General features: G+C 41.1%; 1 protein-coding gene across 6 annotated transcripts in view; it reads right to left on the bottom strand.

Moving 5' to 3' along the window:
• Nucleotides 1-9,237, bottom strand: part of KCNAB2 (potassium voltage-gated channel subfamily A regulatory beta subunit 2) — a 206,215-nt gene that overhangs the window by 134,237 nt on the left and 62,741 nt on the right. The gene's annotated exons all lie outside the window — the stretch shown is intronic.

Raw genomic sequence — 9,237 nt, 5'->3', positions numbered from 1 at the left:
GAAATTGGACATCAGAGTGCGGTCTGATTTTCTTTTGACGGACCCTTTGACCTGAATGGCTGAGTGCGCTCCGCTTTATGGATGCAAATTGTGCATGATCTGACTTTTGGATTGACTTGCTCCAAGTAAAAAAAATAAAAAAACGGTTATGTGCACGGCCCCATGGCATAATATTGGTCCGAGTGTGATTGGATGTTTTGTCAGATCGCACTCGGACTGAAAATATGGCCATGTGCACGAGTCCTAACAGTTGGTAATGCCGGTTGCAGTCGTCACATGACCACAATTATTAGATTTGCATATGTGCAATGTTTTATTGAGCAACCTGTCAGAATCTAGCGGGCATGTGACCTCAAGTCTACAAATCTAATCATTGCAGTCACTTGGGGACCACTGGAATTGGCAAGTGGAGCGGAATTCTCACGCTATGTGCATCACACACCGGGAAGATGTGTCAAGTATGTGACCTCCTCTTACATTCTGACTTCATGCTTCCTCTCCTGAATGGAGAGATCAAAACCACAGATAACATCACCATACTCGGCTTTTAAAATACTCTGTGCTGCTGAAAACAGCGTACATAAAAAAAAAAAAAAAGTCTTATAGTAGGAAGGGTATGAGATCAAAGGCCTGTGTGATGCATGTATCTACCAAACCAACAGTCCTCGACTATCAGCAATTAAGAAATGGAAAGAAGGGGTTAATTCTGCGCCATCAGTGGATCAAGAATGAGACGTAACTGGTATCTAGAAATACGGTTTATTCGTCAAAGCGTTTCGAAGTTCAAAACTTCTTCATCCGGACAAAGCACAATGACTCCACCATAGACATGAACACTTATCCCGAGCGTTTGGGCGATATTAATAGGGAGTGAGGAGAATAAAAAAAACGGAGACCAGGGGGCGCCCTGAATTTACTACATATTTCTGCCTCTTTTTTTTTTTTTACAGTACTATACATCATGGATGTGGCAAAGTGAGAAAAAAAAAATGTGCCAGATGTGGCTAGTAGGTTGGAGCACATACTATGCCCCTGCACCGCTGAGAGACGGCGCACTTTCCTGTCTCTCATTCACTCAATCATCTTATAACAAGATTAACAGTCCCCAACTGTCAAGAGTCCAGCACTACAAATACCAGAAAGTCTCCAGTCCACAGAAAACGTCCAAAACTATAGAGCCAATGCGTTTCAGACTGCTCAATGTCAGCAAAAGAATTTCCTCCGATGACCACAGTGGATGGATTTTGAAAATTGCAGAAGCTGCAGGAAATGTAGAGCAATATTTAATAATTCATACGAGCTCAGCACAATCACAATCCGATCATCATCAAAGAGAGGATCATTCACCGGGTTAGTCGTATAGAAGGAGAATCGCTGTTATCAAATATTCCTTTCATATGTCCTAACATTTTACACACAATGTATTATTGTACACATGTAACATCACATTCTGGTGTCAGAACCTTCAGAATATACAGAGATCAGCGGCGCTATATAAATGCGCATCTCTGCCAGCAGTAGAGGTCGGATCACAGGTCAGTGTGCCAGAAAATTATTATTCTGTCCCATAAAGAGGTTCTTCACCAGTGGTAATGTGCACTGTACCTAAACTATTGCAGAACCTCCTAATACACACCTCAGCTGGTGCAGAACCTCATACCACACACCTCAGCAGCTGCAGAACCTCATACCACACACATCGGCTACTGCAGAACCTCCTAACACAATCATCAGCTGCTGTAGAACCTCCTAACACACACCGCAGCTGCTGCAGAACCTCCTAACACACACATCAGCTGCTGCAGAACCTCATACCACACATCTCAGCTGCTGTGGAACCTTATACCACACACCTCAGCAGCTGCAGAACCTCATACCACACACATCAGCTGCTGCAGAACCTCATAATACACACCTCAGCTGCTACAGATCCTCATAATACACACCTCAGCTGCTGCAGAAGCTCCTCCTAATACACACCTCAGCTGCAGGTATACTGTACATTATGAGAAATAAGAAGAGGCTCTACAGCAGCCGAGGGGTGTATAAGGACGAATGCACATTATATATTTATTTTTATTTTTTTACACACACACACACACACACACGTCTGCATCTCCTATAACTGGGCACTTATAAAGTGCTTTGACTCTGTAGCCACAACCCTTCACATTTGACAATTTAGACGCTTACACATAATTCTTTTCTGCAGATTCACCACCGAGATGCAAAAAATAAAATGCAAAGCCAGAAAGAGGATCTTCAGCATGCAAAAAGCCAAACAGCAGAAGGGAAAGAATAAATGCCAGCACTGTATTCTTCCGACCACAAGTCCCAACATCAGAGCCAATAGTCTGCCCATCTAGAGACATCGGATGTCTTCCTTTTCTAATCTTGAGTCTTATAGTAAGAAGATTACAGTAAAAAGAAACAATTTGTACTGCAGGAAAGCACAGGACCTATACAAAGTGACTGCAGCCCATATCTTTGTTACTGTTCCCTGGAATAGTAAATCACCAGGTGCAGATGAAGGGCAACACTCAGGTTTGCTCCAACACTGGGGGTGGCCATGTCTCCACACATTCACCTGCACACAATGCTATGTGTCACCAAGAGTTGTGTGCAGTGGGAAAACTCAGATCTGAAGACACTTCGTATCTTTCTACCTTTAAATCCATCTCATATATAGATAGCTATAAGATAAATAGATAGGAGCTAAGTTATTATATATAAGTAGACAGACCATAGATAGACAAGATAAACTGACAGATGGGAAAGAATTATTACATAAATATTACAAAAGAAAGATAGAAAACGAAAGAAGGAAAGTAAGAAAGAAATGAGAAAGGGGAAAAAAACAAAATGAGAAAGAAAAATAGAAAAAAAAGAAAGATATAGAGAAAAAGAGAAAGAAGGTAAAAAAGATATAGAAACAGTAAAAAATATAAAGAGGGGAAAAAAATGAGAAAAAGAGGAGAAAGAAAAAGAGAGTAAGGAAGAGAAAGTGAAGAAATATAACAGTAAAAGAAAGAGAAAAGGAGGAAATAAGAGAAAGATAAAGTTGAAAGACAAGGAAAAAGAGAAAAGAAAGATTGCAAGAAAATAAGAGTAAAAGCAAAAATAGAGAAAAATAGGAAGAAAGATAAAGAAGAAAAACAGATAAGATCGATACATTATAGGCATATTTGAGAACGATAGATCAGATAGATACTTTTTCAGAGATACTTTTTCATCTTCGTCCACGCTTCCCCAAAAAATAAATGTAAATAATAAAATATTTACAGAATCTTGTAAATCCCAGAAGTTTATTCCACATAAGGAAACGCAAAGATCCCCCAACAAATTCAAAGATTTGAGGAGGGGAAAAAAAAAAAAAAAATAGCACCTGGCGCAGCGTGTGATCGGTAACTTAAACACTTACCCGTTGTCTTGGTACTCTCCTCATTAAGGCCGGCGCAGTGGTAGTTTATAAGAGGCTGGCAGGAAGATGGACGTGGTGTGTGAACAATCCTGCTCCTCTATGGGAGTGTCACTTACGCTTCCGAAGCTTAAAGCAATTGGTTTATAAAACTATTCCCTCAAGATCGCAGTGTTGAAACAGAAATCCATTAGCCCTGTTAGAGCCAGGAGTATGAGGAGGCTTTTGCTTTGGTGAAGTGCAAGTTGAATTATGCAAGACTCTGTAGTTGGTAATGGCTGGGATCTTCTTACTGTCCGATAAGGGTTTTGGCGCCCAGCATCGCTTTCATGGCAGAATACTGCAGAGAACGGTCATCCATGGGGTACGTGTGGAGCTGGAGCTGGGCCAAAACTCAGAGAAGCAATGCTCTCTAGAAGTGGCCTCCAGCTGCGGTGGAACTACAACTCCCAGAAGGCGACTTACTGAGTTATGGGATATAGCATAAAATGACGCATGGGACATAAGGACGGACCAGCTCACCATCCGACACCATAAAAATACCTTCCATGCCAAAATTGCCAATTGTTCTGATTGAAATTTGTCTCATCCGCCATAAAAAAAAAAAAATTATCTGACATTCCAAAAAAGTCAGCTTCCCAATGCCCACAATTATAATGTGTGAAGCCAGTCCTACATACAGAGTTCCAGAACGACCTGTATTTGTATTACGGCCGGGCTGTAACAGTTTGTCATCTTGGACAAGAATGCCACAAGTCAGAACTACAAATCGGAATGACTTTTCAGCTACAGAAGTCGACAAAGGCAATAAAAAGACACGACAACTATCTGCCATAGGTCGGCATCTGTCATGTCTGTTCGTGTAATGAAAACGCTCCAATGGTCGAAAATTATTTTTAATTAATTAATTTTTGTGGTCATTCAAAACCTCTAGTGTATCTGTAACAAAAATATTGTATTTTGTTTTCTTTTATACATACACACACAATCTTTGATAAAAAGTAAATTATTAATCTTGCAATTTTCACACTGGCCTCTAGGGCTATTTTAGACTCCTACATCCTTTCAGGAAAACTTTTCAGCAGCCTCTTTATCGACACAGGCAGGATTACAATGACATGTAACATAGCTTATAACCCTTTACCAACCAATTACAATAAGACATTACAGCTCTGCATTTGTAAGGACCTTCGCACACGCTCATTAGATGCTACAATACAAAAGATAGGGTCAGAGTCAACCTATTGCTGCTAATGTACATGTGCATTTCCTGAAACAACAGCAGTGAGTCTAGAATAGCCCCGGTGGCCTGTGTGAAAATTGCAAGATTACAAATTTTAATATAGATTGTAAAATAAGAAAAATATAAAACTGTGAAAAAGTATTTTAAAAATACATTAAAAAAACACCCAAACATTATTTAAACAAAAAGTCATTTTTTGATGACCCATTCCCTTTAAACAGCATCTGAGATAGATCTGAAAGAATATTTTATTATAAGGAATAGTTTTATTATAAGGAATGTTTTATTTAGAAAGCCATTAAGGTAGAGGCCTACAATTGCAGTTGGTCCAATGTATCCCTTCTGAGCCACACACATGCAAGCTCAGCTCGGCCAAGCATACATGTGTACTCAATAGAAAGGAGGGACTAAGCTGCTGCCTCTCTGGTGGTAACTTCTCTCCAGTGGGTGAAAAAGGATTGGGCATGGTCAATATCTGTGGTGCTACCCTTAACCACTTTCTCAATAAAGGTATTTGATCTTTATATACTCTCTTGTCCCGTATTTTTCGGCTTCTCTTGTTTAGTTTCCATCACTAGAGATGGGCGGACCCCTGGATAAGCGTCTATACCATTAAACAGAAACATTCCGCAGACTGCAGAACGTTCAGAGCAGAAGGGCAGAGGTTAAAGTACAAAGTGCTTGTCTGGATCATTAGCAGAGGAGAGGTATCGATCCGGAGACAGAAAGAAGTCATCACGTCCCGCACAGCACTCACACTCAGCATTTTTTGGCTTTTACAATCTCTGCACCAAGCAAAGATAAGACAGTCACATAAAATGTAATACACACAAAAATGAATCGGATGCACCCAAAAGAATACTACGGTACATGCGCAGTATATAGATCATCTAAAGCAGGGATGTAAAACTCAAATACACAGAGGGCCAAAATTAAAAGCTTGGACAAAGTTGCAGGCCATCCTAGATACATAGAAATATACAAAGATTACAATATGCATTATTGGTGGTATATAAAATCAACCAGATAAATGCACCATATGGCACCAGATAACCATGTAACCATATACCACCCATGGATGGACAAAAGGATAACTGCCAAACATAAATTATATAGGAAAGGAGAACCACAACGCAGTCATAGAATCCAAAACCAAGTGACACTTTATTAATTATAGACACAAGTAAAACACCAGACAGATAATGCTCAGCAGGGCGAAAAGATGACAGTGGATGCCATCCGCAACATGTAAAAGCCCAAGGTACGGCAGTCCCCAACTATAGAGTCATAAATAGGTGAGTTATAAAGTGCAGCTTGCAATAATTAGCAGCAAAACAAACCACCCGTTAGCAGTAATACAATCAATAACACCATCATTGTCATACAAACAGAAAACAGGATGGTAACTGTATATCTATAAATAAGTATAAACTAATGCACATCACCTGATGGTAGTAGTCAATAGTACCGGGATGGACCGGGGTCCCTATACTATTGACTACTACCAACAGGTGATGTGCATTAGTTTATACTTATTTATAGATATACAGTTACCATCCTGTTTTCTGTTTGTATGACAATGATGGTGTTATTGATTGTATTACTGCTAACGGGTGGTTTGTTTTACTGCTGCACTTTATAACTCACCTATTTATGACTCTATAGTTGGGGACTGCCGTACCTTGGGCTTTTACATGTTGCGGATGGCATCCACTGTCAACTTTTAGCCCTGCTGAGCATTATCTGTCTGGTGTTTTACTTGTGTCTATAATTAATAAAGTATCACTTGGTTTTGCATCCTAGATACAGTATTAAAAAAAAAAAAAAGTGCCCCCAAACACCGTAAGATACCCCCACAGTGAATACCTCCACAGTACCCTCTGAATGCATGCTATGATGACCCTAATGTATCCCCCTCAACAAAGAATAGTGACCTGATCCCAGTATGATTCTCCAACTGTAATCCCCACACAGCCCTCCAAAAGAGTATAATGGCCACAAAAAGTCCTCCATACAGTATAAAGGGCACTGTATTTCCTTCCATACAGTATAATGGCCCCACATAGTGCTCCATACAATATTATGACCCCACATAGTCGTCCATATAACATAATGGGCCCCACATTGCCTTCCATACAGTATAATGACCCTGCATAGTGCTCCGTACAGTTTAATGGCTCCACATAGTGCTTCATACCATATAATTTCTCCACATAGTGCTCCATACAGTATAATGGTCCCATATAGTGCTCCATAAAGTATAATGGCCCCACATAGTCCTCTATACAGTATAATGGCCTCACATAGTTCTCCATACAGTATAAAGGGCCCCACATAGTCCTTTGCACAGTATAATGGCCCCACATAGTCCTCCATACAGTATTATGGGCCCCATATAGTCCTCCATACAGTATAAAGGGCCCCAAATAGTGTTCCATACAGTATAATGGCCTCACATAGTTCTCTATCTAATATAAAAGGACCGACATGGTCTCCTGCAAATTATAATGGCCCCACATAGTGCTCCATAAAGTATAATTGGCCCACATAGTGCTCCATACAGTATAATGTGCCCCACATAGGGCACGTTGTAATAATGTCATTGTGCCCGCTGTGCCAAGACATCAGACGCAGAGTGAGAATGATGGGGGCTTTTGATCCTTCCAAATGTACCGACATCAAAGATGCCGATATAGTGTAAAGTGTGATGCCAGCTGACAAAAGACGCTGGAGTGCGTCTGAAACGCGTTGCATCATGTTCGTCATATCTATGACCTCCTCTTCCATGGAAATTATATTTTAATCTTGCTAAATAAATGCACCGTTTTAACTGGAAATATCCTCTTTTTTTCCATCGGCTGGCCCACATCTGGTCAGCAGGAAACGTCCGTGCTCCTGCACATTAAACCGCAACAAATGCGCTCACATTTTCTCATCTACTTTATAAAGGACGGTCCACAATTGGACACCCCTAGCTTAATGCATTCAAGACACCATAGAAAACAGAAATAGTGTATACTCACCTCCTGCAGTGACGCCATTCCAGCAATGTCAGGGCTGTATCTGGAGAGTGATGCAACCTCGTTGCGTCAAGGGCCAGCTGCAGCTCAGCAATCTCCCGCCAGGGTGGGCATCCACTGACAAAATAGTAAAAGCTGTAGCGGGCACAGGGAATATCCCTGGAACTGCGCTGCTGCGGGACGCGGGTATGCAATGGTTTTGCTTTACCTGGGGTCCTGAGATGATTAAGCTGGGGTTATCCAATAGTGGACATCCCTATAGAGTTGGCCAGACTGCCATCTTTCCAGATTCCAACATACAGATAAGAAATCTTTGTCAGTGGCTTATCGTGCCTAAAAACAAAAGGATCGGGGACTGAAATTCCAACTGTATGATCCTTCTCTTCCCTTCTCCACACCCCTCACCTGCCCTCCTCTAGTTTGATTGACAGCTTTTTTTTAGAGACAGAGAAAGTTAGAGATGGATGGAAATCACTTGAACGCTATTCGACTACTTCTGCTCATCGGCGGATACCGGCAGCCACTCGCTTCCAGGCTTTGGGGCGGTGCAGTCACCACTCACTAGACAGTGTGGTCACTCCCCTGCTCCATGATTGACAGCTGGTTCTGCACACATACGGTGATGAGCAGACTGTCAATCCAAGTACCAGGGAGTGACTATTTAGTAGTTTGCTCACTGTGTAATTAGCGGTAACCGCTCCCTGCACGGCCACAATGCCTGGAAGCGAGCGGCTGCAGCAAAGATATAACTTTATTTTCTCCCTGTAGACGCTGCTCCAGAAAGGCGGCCAGGCATTGCTTAAACGATATTTAGGTGCAGATTAAGCCATTTATAGAGCGTTTATGGTGGTGACAAGTGCTCTATAAATAAAGAGAAACCTTAAAAAGAAGAATTTAGAATTCTAGATACTAAGAAGCGCCGTCATGTAAGTGACATCAAATAAGGCACGTGTGATTGCAGGAACATCACTCATACGACTGACGATATACAATACCGGTTCGGGTGGTCAAAAGACTAAAAAAGTCAAAGAGCAAAATGGTCGACAATAACGACAAATTCCAGTGTGAAGTTCAGCTCTGCAGCACAGACTGCTGTTCTAGTAGGGGAAGCACTGTGCAGACCAATGTCTGTGTATAGAACGGTTTTGATCTGAAATTATTTCGCTTTTCTGACAGATTTAGGTAATATCGTGTAGAGATGAAGCAGGTTCACACCAACAGGTTACCGAGTCATCACAGAAGAAAACAAACAGTCATTTCGTTATATCACTCCACAAGGTTGCACAATACTGATGTACAGACATAAAGGGACAGGTCCACCCTTACGACCAATATTTAGTTTTTTTGTTCCAATGCATCTAAAAAAGTGAAACATTGCAAAAACTTTACAACTTTGTAAATCTTATTTTTGTCGTCCGCTCCTATGCAAACCTGTGTGTCTCCATAGAAACAGATAATAAACACTAAGCATTCTGATTTTACTATCATACGCCCTTTTAGTTGGACCCCTTATTGTTTATTTTCTTGCATTTGGCAGGTTCGCGAGAAGTAGAAGC

The sequence above is a fragment of the Ranitomeya variabilis genome, chromosome 4, assembly GCF_051348905.1.
Source record: "Ranitomeya variabilis isolate aRanVar5 chromosome 4, aRanVar5.hap1, whole genome shotgun sequence".
Classification (NCBI taxonomy): domain Eukaryota; kingdom Metazoa; phylum Chordata; class Amphibia; order Anura; family Dendrobatidae; genus Ranitomeya; species Ranitomeya variabilis.
The sequence above is the reverse complement of the archived record's forward strand: the minus strand, read 5'-3'. Positions and strand labels throughout refer to the sequence as shown.